A 20503-nucleotide genomic window follows, 5' to 3' on the forward strand; every position below is an offset into this window, starting at 1 on the left:
GCTTTGGACATAATTTCCATACATGTATAAGTATGGAGAGCTTCGGATATCGATAATGTGGTATTTTAAGGATGTTAACTAGTCACGTTTTGAACTTCTGCGCAGCTCAAACTGTCGTATTCGGGTCATATTAACGACAACCCAAATAAATAATATTCACTAAAATTTTATCCTGAATGAGTATTTTCATGTAATTATGGGCGCTTAATATCCCTCGAAATATACTAATCACTTAAAAATCGAATGCTATTATTTATTTTACGACTGCCGCAAAGCAAATGATTCTGTTCCGGTAGCGATGCCACGATTGAAACACGGCTTCAAATCAAGGAAGCAAAAGCATCGCCTTGAACAAATATCCAAGCGGCAGAAATACAGATGGAGAGCGAGAGAAACATGTTCATCCGTGAAAGTAGATCACGACTATTGTGCAAGTACTTCGAAACCTGACATTAATTTCTGGCAGGGAGGAAACCGTGCGTTGTAATGGTTGCGATTTATGGAGAGAGGGTAGTCCGGCATATAACTAGACGACTTCGCATACCAAGGTGTGCTCGACAACTCGATGTAAGCCTTGGCTAGAATACGAGTTGATTCATATAAACTAGGGGAGAGGGGAGGCGTGTCGTGGAGCTGGGTGCACTCGTTGATGCACTGTTAGCCTGCAAACCATGTACATTACCCCATGTCCAGAACAGCTGCGTAGAAGTAACATAGTTTTCGACATGAACAAGAAACTTGCTGCAGGTATGACCTACAATGACGTTAATGAAATATACTATCTAAATATATATATGTAGATGACGATTTCTGATTACTTTTTTTAAAGTGTGTTTAAATATAAGCCAAAATGTCAAAACATGGTCAGACAGCATCTATTTTTAGAACAGCTGATCCCAGCAATTTTACTCATAATGACAAATTTATTTTCTGACAAATGGAAATTTGAAACTGATCCACTAAAGATCATTACCATATTAAAATATCACACAGATGCAGTGAACCTGATAATTTCTTTTTTTTTTTGGTTTACATAATGGTGATGAATTAACATTGATAAAATATTTTATGATTAAAATTTAAAAGCCTACCAACAAACACTGGAGTCAGTGCATATTTTCCACTCATATATTGCAGTATAACCCTCAGATCATATATTTTTCCTGTCCGTTACACCTTACGTGCATGCATACATACATACATACATACATACATACATACATACATACATACATACATACATACATACATACATACATACATACATACATACATACATACATACATACATACATACATACATCTTCAGCTTCTGCACGAATTGTCGACGTGATCAACAAGTCTCGTGTGGGTGTGTTTGTTTAATGCATGCAGTTTCGCATGAATCAATAGTCATTTTCCATTGTTCATTTTTAGGTGAAAAGCGAAACGCAGGTACTGCTTAAGATAGATAGATAATGTAAAGGACTGTTGATAGTTTATAATAGTTGTGTTTAGTTTAGAAATATGTTCGTTTCAGTAAGTGATACTAACAATATTTTCTCAATTCATAAGTAAATATTTCGTTTTTAAATGCCTCTTGAATGTATTAGAACGTACAATCCCACTTTGTACTGCGAATCGCCATCTGCCTCATTATATAATCAATACTTGTTTACCTGTTACTGAAAGTTTTCTGTGCTAGTCGATATTTACCTCTCATGTAGCCAAAATAAAGCACGTACGTATATGGTCGAATAAAGGAGCTGCCGTGTAAATGATCGAATAAAGTACATGTGAAGTTAATGATTAAAAAAAGGGTTTGTAAATAATGCAAGTAATCGAATGAAGGACTTTGTACGTAAATGGTCGGATAAGGGAGCTGCAACGTAAATGATTAAACAAAAAACAAATCATCATTCTTCATATTCTTGGAATGGTCAGTACAAATCACATGCTTGCATCGTCCGTTCAATCACATCGATAGAAGTCTGTAGTATATTATCATGTGTTATATGCAGTTTGAAGAAATTGTGTAATTATTGAACGATTATGAAAACCAGGGTACAGACTTGAAATTAAATTCACTATTATCATTATACTATAAACAATCGCGAGCCTGTAAAGCGAGGATGTAAACAGTAAACGGTGCATGCCAGTGGTGCCGAGAGCAGTAGCTTCTGTTCTTTGGAAATCTGTGGCATCATGTGCGTCAAAAAATGTAATTCTTTTTGAAACTCACAACATAGTTGCAAAGCAAATATGTGGCTTAATACTACTTATTATATGTTCCTATATAATATACTAGTACAAGCATTATGAGTGAGTGTGTGTGTGTGAGTGAGTGTATGTGTGAGTGTGTGTGAGTTTGTGTGTGAGAGCGAGTTTCTGTGAGAGCGAGTGTGTGTGTGAGTGTGTGTGTGCGCGCGTTCGTGCCCTGCCTGCCTGCCTACCGCCTTTCTGTCTGTGTGTCTGTCTGTTTCTGCCTGTTTGTCTTTGTTGCACCAAGACCGGTTATTTAATTCCAGAAGTATAACACACACACACACACTCACACAGAGAGAGAGAGAGAGAGAGAGAGAGATAGATAGATAGATAGATAGATAGATAGATAGATAGATAGATAGATAGAGATATACAACTGTTCCTGTAACTATGAAGTGATACTCTGAACTAAATCTGCATTTAGAAGGAAACACTCTATATTCGCAAGATACGTAAAATTTGCCAACTGTTTATACCACCATGGTGTTGTAAACTATTTCAGGAATTTCCAATCATATTAATATTTTACCATACTACATTTAGCAAGTTCAACGTGACAGGGCCGTTGGTACAGTCCAGTCCGATCAACAAGACTGTTGATGCCGGAGAAAATTGCAGTTGGTGCAACAGCTGCTTTGGGCGACGATCCAAGCCCACAGATTTTACTTCTTTTCAATGTAGAGAATATTATGTTACCAAGTGCAGTGGTTTCATATTCAAATCCATTATACAAGAGAAGGCAATACCGAGATTTCAGTCAGCTCCTTAGATACCGTTCAATAGCCCAAGCATTTTGCTGAAACATGTGTTGCAAAATAAATCATAGTTAATGTCGTATGAGAACCGTTTCGCTTACGTCGGAAATACATGTATTATTTACTCAACCTCGAAATCGAAGAGTCAGGTTATACATAGAATACATAACAGGTCACAATGACATATCCACGTTTTTTTTCAGGCACCAACAGACACACACTCACTCACACATAGGCACACGTACTAACGCAAAAAATAAACCCCAAGAAATCACTTTGGTTTTTCAGCTCAGTCATATGTACTATACAAAACAGCCGAAATTAGCTTCTCGGATGCTTGAGAATTTCGTTTCATTGAATGTAAGATAATGATAAGAATATCTTGATTTGTTTTGTTAAATCCTTAGTCAGAAACTGTCATAGGGCAGTGTGTGTGTGAGAGAGAGAGAGAGAGAGAGAGAGAGAATAGTTATAATATGTATATATTTATAATAAGTGTAGTGCTGTAAAATTAGTTATGTAATTCCAGAAGTATTATATATACACTTTCTGCCAAGATATGCACATATACTACTCATCTAAAATTAAGGCTCACTAATATACATGCAGCCCCTTACTTCAGTCAACTGTCCTCAAGCACACTTTGCAAAATATTTCATACTCTTTCAAGTTTCTGTTTAAACAGCAAGCAACATTTCACGAAACTTTACATCAAAATGCAGCTGTTCACATACAAGATATTTGCGCATGCATTTCAGCAATTTGATGCATGATCCTCGTGAAGTTGACCTGCATGACATAAGACATGCAGTTAGTTCCCCCAACTTAATGGAGAAATTCATCTTCGACGCAACCATATATATATATATATATATATATATATATATATATATATATATATATATATATATATTCTTTCTTACTTTCTCAGGCTGGTTCCAGATATAATATTTTCCGGTCTCCCTTATACTTTTTCTGCATGTGTGTTCTGCAAGGAGATCGAAAAACACGTATATCCTTTATTTTATACGATTTTTTGCATCATCTTTTTCTTAAAGTTTGTTAAGATGATGTACAGTTACAAAATACACCATTATAGTCAATAAACGTTACTTTATAACAGAACATACGCGTGGTCTCCCTAATGCTGTTTTTTTTAAACATACGGTCCCCATAATGCTGGTTTCAGATATACAGTATGGTTCAAAATTATTGAGAATAGCTAAAGCATTTCATATTATTAAACGAGAACAAATCAGATAAAATTGAATGTATTGTGAAAGTGAACTGACCTTTTCATGTTGTGTAGGTAACAATTTAATATTTCATCAAGTCTCCTTGAGCTTCACGGCACAGTCTAAGACGGGTAGGCATACTTCCTATCAGAGAGGTTAGTGTCTCGTGAGTTATGCTGTCCCAGTATCGGACCACTTCTGTCTTCATGTCTTCAATTTTTGTCAACCCCTTTTGATTCACACATTCCTTCATCATCCCCCAAATGTTCTCAATGGGATTTAAGTCAGGACTATATGCAGGAAATGGTAATGCAGTCACATTTTTCTCCTGAAACCACTGCTTGGCATGTTTTGCGGTGTGTTTAGGATCATTATCTTGCTGCAAAATCCAGTCATTTCCATAAAACACATGTGCACTTGGAAGGAGAAAGTTATCTAATATGTTAGTGTAGCGTTGACTTGCCAGATTTCCCTCAAACACACACAGCGGGGTCGTTCCTAATAAGGAGATCCCTCCCCATACATGAAACTTTGGGCTGTATTTAGGTCGTCGATACAACGGTGCTGACGCAGACTTTGTCCCTATTTTCACATTATTGGGATATACCCATATTGAGCTTTCATCAGTAAAAATCACATTTTCCCAGTCAAAGTTTTCATGTGCCAAACACCACTCAACACGCCTGTCTTTATGTTTTTGTTTCATGAGAGGAGAAGGAATTCCAGTCTTTTTCTCCCATCCAAGATCAATCAAATTTCTTCTAACTGTAGATTTTGATACAACTGTTGACCCCCTTTCTATCATTTCATACCTGATGTTGGAGATGCTTGCCCTTTGCTTTTTAGACGCTAAAATTCCCAGCCGGACGCGATCTGAGAAGTCCAATTTTCTGGGTCTCCCTGCTCCTTTCTGGTGCCCAAAATCCTTTCCCTCTTTAAAATTCTTCCTAATCCTATACACAGTAGAAAGAGGAGTTCCTGTTCTCTCTGCCAATGTATTTACATCATCAATTCCTTGATTACACAACTCAAAAATCAACCTTCTTTTATCTTCAGCAGACATTGTTGACAGTGCTGAGGAAAATGACGTCTGCTACAAATTCATGGGAGGTAACTCTAATTGTACTATACTCAGTAGGCCAAGATGAGTTACCTCCCTTATACCATCACTTAGTTTTAAGTATCAGTGAATCAGTTGAGGTGTTAGGATAGCTCAAAGTAAGAAGAAAAATTCTCAATAATTATGAACCAGACTATATAATTATACAACATGTTCATTTTATTATGATGCGACGTTTCGATATAACGTTTTAAAACTTTTGTCAAGCAAGAGTGAAAAAAGAGTAAAATAATCTGTACTTTATGACTTTACGTTTGCTTGACAACAGCATAAGAAGCTGTGCTGAAACGTCGCATCACAATAAAGAAGTTTCTATCCATGCAGTATTATACTTGTCTTATCATTCATCAACTTCTAAATTAATCAGTGAGATGAATGAATAGGGCGTCAGACAGGTCGACGCTATAAGGTAGAATACCGACGCGTATGTCGTTTAGCAACAAAGATGGCAACAATACTACTGGCAAACAAGGATAAGTTGAGCACCAACTCGACAAATGACCTGTATTACCATGTTTGAGTACCGTCTGCTGGTGCTTGTCATTGTGAGCCCCAATTTGTCCTCGATCAAGTGGAGTGCATGGATGAAGTGCGTGGCCTGTCTCATTAAACTCCTACGCGGAGATGGAGAATCAATTTCATCGTCATGTACCGCACGTGTACTAGTCTGCATCTGCTCTGCCTTTCACAGACCAAATGGACGTGCACCGACTACTTCTCTGCGCCGGTTCAACGTATGTCTTTTCATAATACATGCTGGCTTCATCCAGCTTTCAAATAGTTTTGGCAAGAGCAGCTTCGGATGTTGTGTACACCAAGCCAGCACGTCGTGATTCAAGTGACATGTCTATCGGTGCCTCTGGCCACTCTAAATGAGTGAGTATTGTTTTATGCCGCTTTGGGGACACCAGAAATCGGTTTCACACATTACCCCTTATGAGGAATCAAGCCCGGATGTTCGGCATGACGAGTGAACGCTTTAACCTCAAGACTGACCCACAGCCTTTAACTTCAAAGTTCACCGTAAGCGTTTATTCTCTATTGTTAGAGAATTAATGGTCACAAGGTTACCGGCGCATCCTTTGTGACGTTGTCCGCCAACTATTTCTGATTGGCGCAGGAATGCTAGCCCAATGCGTTTCTTGTGTGACGTCACTGTGCAAGCTGTACTAAGACTCATTTAAGTATTTATGTTTTTCTGTACATAATTATGTAAGCGTGTTTAAATGTAGATCTATGACTACAGAAAACGTCTCATTTTTTGTGAATGAGTGGGTTTAGTTTTACGCCGCACTCAGCAATATTCCACCTATATGGCGTTGGTTTGATTCTTTTATCTTTATTTGCTTTTGTGTCAATTGCATTTTTGTGCAATTAGTCGGCATCATTTTGTCTCAAATGAAATGTACCTCTGATTAACACAACGTATTTGACGCTGTAAGTCACAACGTTTCGCTTTCGAGTCTAATTTCATTTTAGAGAACTTAATCAACATGTCGCTGAATTTGAAACACAACATGTGCACGTGGGTAGTTGAATGAGTTTAGAATATCACCGTATTCAACAGTATTCCAGCTAGATGGCGGCGGTCTGTAAATAATCGAGTCTGGTCCAGACAACCCACTGATCAACAGCATGAGCACCGATCTGCGCAACTGAAATACGATGATATGTGTCAACCAAGTCAGGGAGCCTGACCAAGCGATCCCGTTAGTCGTCTCATGTGACAAACATGGGTTACTGAAGACGAATTCTAACCCGGACCTTCATGGGTACATGTGCATGTGACTCTTCTGTATGTGGTGGTCAGAACCCATATAGTGATCACAGACAACATCACAGGAATCACTGCTTAATTCGTTTAATCAGAGCAATGTTGGCATCAACCGATCCATCAGGGTTATGGTGGTTCTGGTCGCACAGAAGAAGACCTTCGACAGTGTCATTTCCTCCCCGGAGGATGGCCTCCCTGGTTTCCAAACCCATTTTTGTCATCATCACCTTCTCCTTCGGGGCCTGTAAAGAAAATCCCAAGAATAATTCAGTGCAACCAACCGCCTATACATTCTGTGTCCATTTTTACTGGCATTGTTAAGTAAAGTAACAGTTAAAATTAAGCAACACTGGGCGCGGAGAGTCCTTGGATGGGTGGCCGTGTTCAGCAGCTTGACCCCTGAGTGTTTCTAAGGCTTCGGTCCTGCCCAAGAATGCACATGTGATACATGTGGTCTCATCTTAGTCCAATGAGTTAGTTCAAACATGCCACTGTTCACCCAGCAGAAAATGGGTACCCAGTGGAATAAGTCAAATACTATAACCTTCTAGTAACTCACAGGCAGTTTGGGTTATCCGCGATAATATCTGGGATGCTCATGATGTTGATCACTGGATTGTCTGTCCAGACCCGAATATTTACAGACTGCCGTCATACAGTTGGAATGTTGCTGAGTTTGAGATAACACTAAACTCACTCATTCAGTCCATAACACAAATGCAATGTAATGCACACGAGGGCTTAAATATGAGGGTTCATATTTTTCATACGATGCCCTAGGCATGAACAATGCTATGTCATGGTGACGTGAGGGCATGAACAATGTTATGACGCCACGTTTCTTCTGCAACGTTGTGTTCCACATGCGGCGACAGCGGGTAGACCGCTTATGTTTGAAAGTAGATTTCAATTTATTTTCCTCAATTTGACGACTTCGGGAATAAACAGAATATTATACTCGATCCCACGTTATACTACGTTTACGACACTCGCTCTCGCTCGGGAAATACCAACATTTAGGCACTCATGTTGTAAATATAGCATGATATGAGCGCGAATAAAATATCCTCATTATCACTGATCTCTCATACAGTCCTTCCTAAATATAAAGAGCTAACTCCATTATCTGGCATTGTATGAAGACCGACGGTTCCACCATCCTGTCATGTCTTCAAACGTAACCTCTATTCTAATACGGCTCTTTCATGGTGCGAGTCATCTGGATTCGATGTTGTTGCAATCAGATTTAATTGTGCAATCGGTGACGTTGTCTCAAAGGTGATTATTCGCAAAGCCTCGGTTATTTCCGTATACTTCGGGAAAACTAGAACCTCTTCCCCAGTGCGATGCGCAAGCGTTTCGTCTAGACAGAACCCAGTCATGTTATGGAGTCTCCACCCCTTTGACAACGGAAAATCTAGTCATTAAATGTCTCAAGCGTCATGTCAACAAAAGCATCTTATCGAAATACGGAATCCGTCCTTCGCACGTTGATCAACTAACTTGATTTTGGCCGCCATGTTGGATCAAAGCCGACGTAACACGTGATCGGATTGGATACAAAGAAGGGAGATAATTCGCTTTGCTAATTTTGACCTCTAGGGTATTTTACGAGGGTCGGGAAATTTGGCCGTATTAGAACAGAGGTTAAGTAGGAAGATATGTCAGGAGTAGCCTCTGTGGGGCGAATGAACTTTATACTGCCATTGTGACTTAGCTGTCATTGAATTTGCCCTGGTCTTAATTTCTACAGTACTGGATCAGCAATTATACTGAACAGCAAAAGAAATGCAACTCTGTATTTTGGTCAAGATTTTAAATTGAAGACATAAACATAAACGCTTTTTTAAAAATTAGATTTCATTTTTTTCGAAACTTGCGTTTCCTTTGCTTTTCAGTATACTTTGCAAACATTTTCTTTTGTTGACGACTTATATGGTGCTGTTATTAATTTATAACAATGGATTTGAATGTCATAGTATGTTTACGACACTCGTGCGTGATTGTTTGATCACTGATATTTCAAGACCACTTGTTTCAATTAGGAAATCGTCAGGTTCAGTCTTTAATTTCAAATACATACCGCACACTTCAACACCTTCCACGCTCTTGCATATTTGTCCGTGAGTGCACTCCGGGGTACAGACCCCTGAAAAACATAAACACATCCTGTATGCTCTTGTCGATCAAGGTATCTATCTTATCGAACATTTCACTGTTTATTTTGAACTGTTAATAGCACGGGCATTGTGTCACAATAAGGAGAACCGTAGTTAAGCAATTAGGAAATGCTAGGTTTTCAGACATAAACTAGCAGATGACAAGAAAACAAAATTAGAATTATGTCCCTTCCATTGATTTGCATTAACAAAGCATCGGTAATTTCCGTACACCATACAATGACTCAGTTATTCGAGATAAAGAATTGCTAACACGAAGTACCAAAGTTTGGCAGTCCCGGCGGTTCACATAGAAAATATTACTTACATGTAAGCTGGTACATTGCAATTAATAGGAGAGCGCTCATCCAACCAGAAAACTACTTTCATGTGTGAGGTATGGTAAAGAGAAATGTGTGCAACATGCCAATATCATAGTTCACGGCTTCTGCCGCCAGTGGATATACAACAAATCAGAACTTTATGTAGAAAATGAAGGAAAACATCACACTATTTCATGCAATGAGTTACACTTTTTAGGTCTGATGTATATCCTGAATATTGCTGGAGTAAAACTGTTTACAACAATTAATTAAATCGTTTTTACTGGTTTGTATCACAAGGGGGTAAGCGCCGTAGCTGGAACAATGAAACAAATGCACTTGCGACATGTGATGAGCGTGAACTTAGACCAACAGTGCTAGTTATCGGTGTTTCATTTAATGTGCATACTCCCTTGTTATACAGACAAAACGCGATCTGAAAAGATGATCGTTCGTTAAACATATTTCATCCAAAGTTGAATAAAATTCTGAGATTTAAATGTTCAGTTGGCAATGTAAAATCATGAGGAATCGCAATCTTCATTTCACTTTCTTTGTTTAGACTGAAATTCATTGGTACCTTTTCTTTGCAGACTATAGTGGCGTTTTCACCCCATGGTGCAACGTTTGAACTCTGTTTGTGTTCACCAACATCTGTTGATTATTACTAACTGCGGTGTAAAACCTCATTCATTCACATTTTATGCAGAGGCACTGATTGGACCTCCTCTGGGTGCAGATATACATCACATGAAGATCGGTTGAAATGTTTGTGTATCAAGTGTACACAAAGATATAAGTCATGAGGACATGAAAATGGAATATATGAAATATTGGGTCCGATACACGTGGCCATGGCCATATGGATATAATTCGCGATTAAGTTGTGACAGTTACTCATTGAAATACTTCAAGTGTTGCTTTTCATTTATGGCCAAAATAACGAGTTGATTAATCCATAAAACGAGATCAACCAGCACAACAGGTGGTGCTATTTAGGATATTCATGTTTCAGGCCGCTATCATCTCCAAGTGACCCGTGAAGGTCCCGGGGTAGAAAAGGCCTTCACCAACCTATGCTTGCCATGAAAGGCGACTATGCTTGTTGTAAGAGGCGACTAACGGGATCGGGTGGTCAGGCTGGATGACGTGGTTGACAACCGTCATTGGTTCCTCGATGCTTATGTTGTTGATACCTGGATTGTCTTGTCCAGACTCGATTATTTACAGACCGCCGCCATATGGCTGGGATATTGCTGAGCGCGGCGTAAAACTAAGTTCACTCACTCACTCACTCACTCATCTCCAAGTTAGTAAACGTGATATATCGATCTGACTTGTAGTGGGCTGAGTTAACTTGAGTTGGACTTAACGTCACATCGGCATTATTTCAGCCATGTAGTAACGTGTTAATCATCTGCAGCGACACCTCGAAGCCTTGGTCCTAGCATATCGGGCTACCCGTAGCTCCACAAAAGCGGATTTCGACATGCTCACCGAACGACAAGAGAGTCAGTTGGTTCTTCTTATCAAGACACGATTACATACAAGACGTCAAACAGATGTAATATATTTCAAAATAATATTCACAAATTGAAACACGTGGTAAGTACAAGGGGTGCAACTTGTTCCTGGAATAATACGTTTACGGTGTCGAATCATACTTATTCTTAACTTGGGACACAGGACAGCTGAAGATGGGGATCGTACATAAGGAAAAGGGACCATCAAAACAGTATCAGAATGTAGGCCCTTTACCTGTAAATCACGTTTAAAACGTTTAATGTTTGGAAGATGTTTACATATGCCCTGACGTCAAAGGCAACGATCTCCGTCAGCCGAACTTGGGTAGGTGCTGCAGGAGGAGTGGACAAGACCAGGAATCGTCATTGGTATAATTGATTCGATCCATATCATCTTGAATGCATAATCAACTATTCCTCAAATCACCTTAAACGCTCAATGACAAGACACTCTTTCGTCGTCCATGGTTGTTGAGCCATTGAAGAACACCAACACCAACATAATCTGTTGATTGTCATGTTACAATCAGTTCTCCTTGTCTTGTCTACGCATTACCATTCCTCGATACGTCCTTGTAGTTCTCTACTCATCTCTTATTTTCATTTTTACCAGACTATTCGTGAGAGTACGGTAACCAAGCAAAAGAGATAACGTGAGATAACGTACCTTCCACGCCAAGCGCGAGCAGCGTTACAAGCATCAGTAGAGACATCATAATCCCAGTCCGCATGGTCGTCTGAAAGAAAGAAATTTGTTTGTTGAAATGATATACGTTGTTAACCGTTACCACACACGCGCGCGCGCACGCACGCACACACACATCCATCCATCCATACATACATGCATACATTGCAATGCAATGCAATGCAATTCAGTGCATACTTACGGACAATTTAGTCTTCACAAGCCTTCTTCAGCGTCTATTTGAACCTTCACGAATTGTCGACGTGATCAACAAGTCTGGTGTGGGTGTGTTTGTGTGTAAATATTTCGTTCTTAAATACCTCTTGAATGTATTAGAATTCGATCCCACTTTGTGCTGCGAATCGCCATCTGCCTCGTTATATAGTCAATACTTGTTTGACTATTACTGAAAGCTTTCTGTGCTAGTCGATATTTACCTCTCATGTAGCTAAAATACTGGATCTTAGGAAAATGTCTTTGTTTGGAACCTCTTTTGCAATGAAAAGTGTTCTATCAGTTTCTTTCAAATTTAAAGCGTGTGTTTGTCTGTAAACATAGAACATCAAAGTCTATAATGTGACACAAAGACACCACAAGACCTTGAAAACATGTAATAACCCAGTAAGGGAGGTTTGCAACCCCAGGGAGTGTGTGATAATCACTGTTATGAGACAGTTCCGTGGGAATTTATGGCGTATAATGATACAGGCACTATATTGACGTCACCGGAGGTTTTTAAACCGTTTTATGAATTGTTTCATAGCTTATGGTGACATTTTGAGAAAGGTGAATACCTACGTTGGAAACCTGTGTCACAAATGTTGGGTTAGTGTGCCTCATGATATCATATAAATATTTATACGGCATTCACTGTACGTGACATGTGTACGATAGGCATAATCTGCTGTCCTGTGATGGATGTATATCAAAGTGTAATTAGCATATGTTCTTTCTACGCAAGTCGTTTGCTAACACATGTCAACTGAATATAGAAGCTTTTTAAGCCTGCTCGTTTTTCCACGCTAACTGTCACATGCGTTTCTGCATTGCCATTGATCCAAAAGCATACCACACACACACACTCACTCACTCACTCACTCACTCACTCACTCACACGCACTTTCACACTTAACCGCGATCCATAGACACACATAACAACCATATACACACACCATATACTCACACATATACCCATTCATACCCATACACACTTAAACGCGATTCATATACACGTGCAATAACCACACATACACACAATCCGTATCGTATGTTATATTTAGGATCACTCTTTTCTAGTAAAGTAAAAATTATGGTACTGTTTTTAGTTGAGTTCCATCCGGTGGAAGTCGCAGTGGCTGAGCGGGTTAGGCGGCTGACTTTGTGTGCTGGCGATTAGGTGCCTGACACTGAGAGCATGGTTTCGAATCCCGGATGGGACTCAACTCACAAAAGTACTAGAATTTGTACATTACTAAGAAAATGTAATCCAAAATATGACATATGTCATATCTGATCACTTTCTAAATGGTATTGTGCAATCACACACATACATACACAGACAGACAGACAGACTCAGAGAAAGGGAGAGATGGATGCCCATACAAACTTCAACACGATTCATAGACACACACAACCACATGTGTCCATACACACTAAAACGCGATCCACAGATACATACAACTACAACTACATCTACACACATGCACATGCACATGCACATGCACATTCAGATGTAATATATGTTATATTTGGGATTACGTTGCTTAAACGCGATCCATAGACACGTACATCACACACACACACACACACACGCACGCACACAAACACACACGCCACATACAAACACAGACTCATGCACACGTAAACAGAATCACACTCAAGTATCAGATACAGGGAGGTAACTTTTGCACGGTTGTGTTGACATAGTGTTTGAAGCGATGTGAAATACTCATAGAGTTTTTTCCATATATTCAGAATAACATTGCAGTACATGCAATAGAAATGTGAAAATCGATGTATACCGATACAGTATCTGGCGATACTAATATCGCGCTATGGCTCAGATTCTGCAATATATTTTGTCATCCAGAGTTCACTCCCTTTGAAATCTACCCTTGGCTTCCATGGCAACAAGATGGGCTCTAAAAGGGCTAAAAGCTTTAGTTTGGGTTTGAATGGTTTCATTTGTGACATTTTGTTTGAATGGTTTCAAATGTGACAGTTTGGAAGAATTAAGTGGCTTCAAATGGATCATCTTTTATTTGGACATATTGGTAGAACATCCGGCTTTAGTGACCATTCACAATGCACATTTGTTGCATGACCTACCTGGAACCGCGTTATCGGGTCTGTGTGACCTGTTCACCTACATCAACAGCTCAATAAACCTCCAGTAAACCAGTATCAGGAGGCACATTGGATCTGGACAAGCTCTAGGGTGCACATTGTTCCTGACGTGAGATACAGTGGCAATACATTAAACCGTTGTGTACAGCTGTCCACGTGTTGTTACACTACATAGATAAACCCTACAGAAATCTCTACATTGATATCAAGTATATGAATACACCTGAAATGTTTTCTTTGAGGCATTGGGACCACTCAAAATCTGTTAGATTTTTAATTTGAATGCTGGAAGCATTATCGAGCAATTACGTTCAGTAAAGTTGAGTGGGAATAACATTATTGCTTTATGCTGATTGGCTGTTCCATTCCATTTTTTTCGCGAACACCCGGTATCACGAGGTGGCAGTACTGAGGTCCTAGTGATCTACTCCTACACGTTTACCCAATGTTCCTTTCTGCTTCAAAAGAATACTTTTTATGCAGATAAGTGAGACTGAATATTTCGTTTTCTCTCGTTGAAATGTACCACCTATTTCAACAAACGGGTAGAAAATGTTACGCTTTGAAAGTATTCAAGTGACTTTCGTAAGAATACTTCCATGACTCAATTACTTTCACAATGTTCTCTTCCAAACAGGTCATACGATAAACCAAACATCATTTCCCGAAGCGAAAATAAGAAACAAAGAAAATATGACCAGTGTATCTTGAGATGTGGCATAGACTCCTACCGTCAGTGAAAATTCTACGATAACCAAGGACACTTTGTCTGCCCAATAAATGTATTTATATCTGAATACAGTTCAGACCTTCAAACCACCAACTACAAGTTCGCATTGACTGATGGCCCTGTTTACCGTTTACTAGTACGTCCCTTATACTAATCTACACTGGATATGATTATCGCCATTTTAACGTTTGCCAGGGTATTGTCTATCCATGAAGACATATTAAAAATCAAATACAATTATACCAATTGTACGGTCTAATAATACATTCTATTTAAAGTTAATATGCCATTTATTAATATTAAGACACTTTCTAGAGGTTGATGTCACATAATCAACCAGTTTAAGCAACATGTAACCTCCAAACAAATTCCAATATATTGAACACTGAACTGCCTCAATATGGTATGTCATGTAGGCATGAGTGAATAAAGACCTGTTCTGAGAATAATATACTGAATATTGGAACTATAATTGACAACACTCAAACATGTTCGAAATTATTCCTGGACTACTATACAAAACCAAATCTATCACAGCTTATATATATGTAATATAGCCTAGATATTTGTCGTGGTGTAAAGACTCATGGAGGTAACCTATACTGAGACTTATACAGAGAACTGGCATTTATTATTCACAGGTCAGCGACGCTCTGTCGAAAACTTTATTACAGGTAGCATCAATGGAAAAACATGAATGGTAGGTAATTGCGTTTGCAGACATCAATGCATTTGTGGGGGATATCTGAGAAAATGAAAAAAATATTGAAAATCAACAGACCCCTTTTTCCAGCTGCGTCTTGCCAACAACAAACAACCAATGAAGCAGAATATCTTTCTTTTGCTGCTTGTTGAAGGGTTAATGAGTAAAAAATAATGAAAGATGCTGTTCAGATATATATAGGACGAGGCAAGGTAGAAACGTTTGTCAAACCCTCATCGCAACAACACAGGTAAGTCCTTGTCCTGCAAAACCAGTGTGGGGCCGGGTTAGAACTGATCTTCAGTAACCCATACTGACCCATTTCGCTGAGTTGGTTGACACATGTCATCGTATACAAACTGAGTAAACTGATGCTCATACTGTTAATCACTTACTGTCTGGTCCAGACTTGATTGTTTACAGACCTTGTAGCTGGAATCAAAAATAAATATTATCCTCCAATAGCATTGCAAGCAAATTGGAACTGGAAGCTTGTTTGTACAGTTGTAAGAGGCAAATGGATAGGGTGGTCAGACCCACATACTTGAATGGGTAACAGCCTTAATCAAAGTGGTTTTGTCGTTACTGGTGATGTCAATCTCTAAATTGTCTGATGCAGATTCAGTTACTCTGGCATATTGCTTACATGTTTCTGAATCATGTGTTGTGAATATAAACAAAGAAACCTGTTCCAGAAATTGTTCTATACCAAAACGTGTTGAGTCACGGGTGATTCTTACTGAGTTATGCAAAGCAGGAACAAAGTTGGAAATAGTATTTTACAACATAGGTCAGAGTGGATTCTTGAATGCCATGATGTAATCAATACGTTAAATACAGGCACACTGTATTATGATACCTAAACATACTTTGAAGAACTATTTCTCGAGTCATCAAGAATAACAGGGAACATCTATAACCCATAACTTACGAAGCTGAAATACACATTTGTCTCTGGATAGTCGGACAAGGAACTATCTATCGCATGCTGCATTTTCTCCTTCAGATCAACAGCAAGACAGACGACTATCGCCATGCCTCGTGACATGCAAAAAGCAAAGATTGTCTATACCAGAAGCTGTATGGATTGTCATAGTAAGTCAAAAAGACCTTTACATAAATACTGAGTCAAAAACGAAACTTCACAAAATGTAATTTTTAAAAATACTGAATACTTTTTCTCTGATGATACATCTATGTATCCGAAATGTAATCCATATCTTTCGACTCTAGAAAAACGTTAGCAAAATGCACTCAAACTAACCATTCGTCGTGCAAATGACGTTCGTGTCAAATCAGGTTTTGCACGTGTAGTCGATTACGTGATCTCCCCATCGAAGTATTCTTCATTTGCACATGTTTGCATTGGCCTCAAGAATTGAAAAAAAACACACTTTCAAACCACAGTTCTAATGGTACTTTAAATGCTACGATTGTCAAGTGTGCAATGTGAACGTGCCGTTGGCATGTTGCAAGCGGGAAGATCAGTTACTGACGTCACGAAAGCAATGGGATGCATCCGTCGCACTATGTATGACTTGCGATATCGTCTGCAGCAAACGGGCACCACTTCTGATCGCCCAAGGTTAGGCGTGACAGATTTTTGCCGGCTACGCGAACCAGGGCTGAGATGTTTAGAGGTCGACTGTCTTCACAGACCATTCGAAATTTGTTGTGAATTTTTATTCTTGTGACTTGAGATTCTGTATACCCATGTTTTGGAAAGGGCGGTGTAGCCCAATGGAACTGATTGTGGCACTGTCAGTGTATCGAGTACATCACACAGATCTCAGCAACGCAATAATAACAATTTAACCATCTTTCCATCGCTTGTTCTTTTATAGTACTCCGAAGAAAGAATGTGAAGTTTCTTTTCTGACTCAGTGTAGCACTGTCACTATACTGCATGCAAACGGTCGAGAATGTAGAGTTTCAGAAATTGACTACACCTTGTACTGATGTTGGGAGTCGAACTCGGATCTTCGAAGTGTCGAGCTTTTAACCTCTAGGCTGCCCCATCGCCCCGAGAGTCACTTCAAGTAATGATAATACACTGTTGAAAATCTTTGACCACATATATACATGCACATATAAGCAAACTTCGTGACAGAGTTGGAATATTGCTAAAAGCGGCGTAAAACCATCACCACTCATTCGGCACATAACAAAATGGTCCGGTTTAATTAGCTTTTTTCTTTCTCCACAGTATGCTGTTCAAAACAAGTTTGAGAAATCCGACTGGCGTATAATTGCAGTCATCTTCAGTAAAATCTACGCACTGCGGAAATCTTGAAACGTTTCTTGTCTCAAGAACAAAATATGTTTAAACAAGAGAAACACTATTGTAATATAATTAATATATTGATACGTTAGCCAGTACTTTAGTTGACTAATGACGTACTGTATGGTCCGATTCCACTGTCTACTGATCAGCTGGGTGACTATTTCAGAAAAAGACGAACAGGATGTGATGAAAAGAAACAAGTTCCAAGGATCTTGCCCTCAGCAACTTCCGGGAAACTCACGCTTTCCATCCGGTCTGCCTCAGCAACTTCCGGGAAACTCACTCTTTCCATCCGGTCTGCGCGTTCAGTCGACTTCTTCAGGGGAGATAACCAAAGCGTAATAACCTCGTGCACAACATGCCTGTCATGATGCAGGGACTGTCCTTGTGAATATGATAAAATACTACCAAAAATATATTTCTTGTCTTCTCTGTCTTCTTTTCTTTCCTGTGGATAAAATTTTGTAAGGATCCTTGATTTTTTTCAATCGCGTTGTTACTTGAAAACCCGACGGACTTAACCGATATTCGGTATGGCTAAGCTCGGTTACGTTTGTTTGGGGTGTGGTTTTGTATACAAATTAACCTTATTTCCCTAAGAATTCTCTGACGGAAATAATTGAAGTCATGTGCGCATTCTGGTTGGTTTGTCGTATTATTGACACAAAAATTGCAACCTTCACCAATAGGGGTCATCGATCCTCAATGCTCATGAATTATATCACATGACAGCTGCAGGCACGATGCCATTAAGATCCACGTCATGCAGCTTGAATACTCCTGAGAACAGCTTTGACAACCAGACAACTGATACATGTGCAACAGATTATAAGGCCAGATCGTAGAGGTCGTTGGTAAATATCATCTTCGATATCTCCAAGGTACACGTTCCGTTAAGCCTCCACTATACCCTGGACGCATCTACTGTTCGGTCCGAAAATTTTATTACTTTCCTTTTCTGGCTCCGCATTCTCACAGTAGCCAATCAGCTGGACCGCGCTTACAAGCGACCTTCAACAAAGAGAGCGGTCGCAGCTGCGAAGGTTTGCTTGCAGTGCGACTCGGATTTTTTTAGGAAATCATACGGGCAAATTGACGCGTCCGAAACTTTAAAAACAATATATGCAAGATCTCTTTCTACCTCTTTCAGCGAACCTCTACATGGCTTGTGTTGCCAAGTTTGATCGATTACATAATTTAATAGGCGAAAGTGGGTTGTGATTGGTACGCTCACCTTCCTAGCGTAGATACCTGATTGGATAAAAAGCCACCCAAGCGAGGTAATAAATTTATCGGGCGGTAGATGCGTCCAGGGTATAGTGGAGACATAGGAACGTGTACCCTGGAGATATCGAGGATGGGCAAATATCTGCCACCATGTAATGACTTGTAAAGGAAAACCAGTGAAGAAGTTGAGCCGTATAGTTTACCCTGATGTAAGGGACGATCGGAAACAGTCTGATTTGACCGTCGCATGTAAGTACCATGTGTAAACATAACGAGAGATGAGATGAGATGAGATGAGCGTGTGAGTACGACAGTGAGGAGGGGAGAGTGAGGATGAAAGTGTGTGAGTACAAGAGAGAGGAAGATTGCGAAAGAGCGAGAGGGTGAGGTTGAGAAAAAGGTAGAGTGCGAGAGAGAGAGAGAGCGGGTGAGAGTTGGTGAGCTTGAGGGAGAGGAAAAGAGCGGGAGAGTGGGTGAGGTTGAGGGAGAGGATGAGTGCCAGAAGTGGGTGAATTTCAGAGAGAGGAAGAGTGAGAGAGAGAGAGAGGGTGAGAGTGTGTGAAGTTGAGAGAGAGAGGAAGAGTGCGATAGAGAGAGTGAGAGGATAGGAGTGGGTGAGAGAGGGAGAATGGGTCAACCCGATGGAGCGGAGGAGTGCGGGAGAGAGCGCGGGAAAGTGGATGAGGTTGCGAGAGAGATAAAGAGTGCACTCGCGGACAGTAAAAGTGGATGAGGTTGAGAGAGGGGAGGGTGTCAGAGAGAGAGTGTGTGTGTGTGGGTGAGGTTCAGAGACAGGAAGAGTGAGAGAGAATGATGAGAGTGGGTGAGGTTCAGAGAGAGGAAGACGAGAGAGGGTGAGTGGGTGAGGTTGAGAGAAATACAGTGGGTGAGATTGAGAGAGGAAGAGTGCGAAAAAGTGAATGAGAGTGGGTGAGGTTCAGAGAGAGGAAGAGTGCGAGAAGAGAGAGTTTGTGAGGTTGAGAGGAACAGTGCGAAAGAGAGATTGGGTGAGTGTGGATGGGTTTGAGTGAGAGTAGAGTGCGAGAGAGCGTGGTTGAGACTGAGTGTGAGGAAGAGAGCGAGAAAAAGTGGGTGAGGTTGAGAGAGAGGAAGAGAGAGAGAGAGAGAGCGGCTGAGACTGGGAGATTTGAGAGGGAGAGCTGGTGAGGTATGGGGAGAGGAACAGTGCAATACAAGAGACAGTGGGTGAGAGTTGGTGAGTTTGAAAGAGAGGAAGCGTGAAGTAGGGAGTGAAGTAGGGAGAGGTCGTTTCTGCTTAATATGGGAGGAAAGCCCGAAGTAGCATTTACCACTTCGGTGACACCCGCGTGTAGGTGTTTGGTGCCGACACACCTTCAAACATAACAGGAGACCGAGAGATTCGAACCGGAGTTC

General features: G+C 40.1%; 1 long non-coding RNA gene across 1 annotated transcript; it reads right to left on the bottom strand.

Moving 5' to 3' along the window:
- Positions 1-7199: 7199 nt before the first annotated feature.
- Positions 7200-12170, bottom strand: LOC137255631 (uncharacterized). The gene is made up of 4 exons (XR_010954525.1): positions 12021-12170; positions 11801-11870; positions 9212-9277; positions 7200-7370 (listed from the first exon to the last, which is right to left on the bottom strand). It is a non-coding gene; the product is annotated as an uncharacterized lncRNA (long non-coding RNA).
- Between the last annotated feature and the right edge of the window lie 8333 nt (positions 12171-20503).

The sequence above is a fragment of the Haliotis asinina genome, chromosome 11, assembly GCF_037392515.1.
Source record: "Haliotis asinina isolate JCU_RB_2024 chromosome 11, JCU_Hal_asi_v2, whole genome shotgun sequence".
In the NCBI taxonomy this organism is placed as follows: domain Eukaryota; kingdom Metazoa; phylum Mollusca; class Gastropoda; order Lepetellida; family Haliotidae; genus Haliotis; species Haliotis asinina.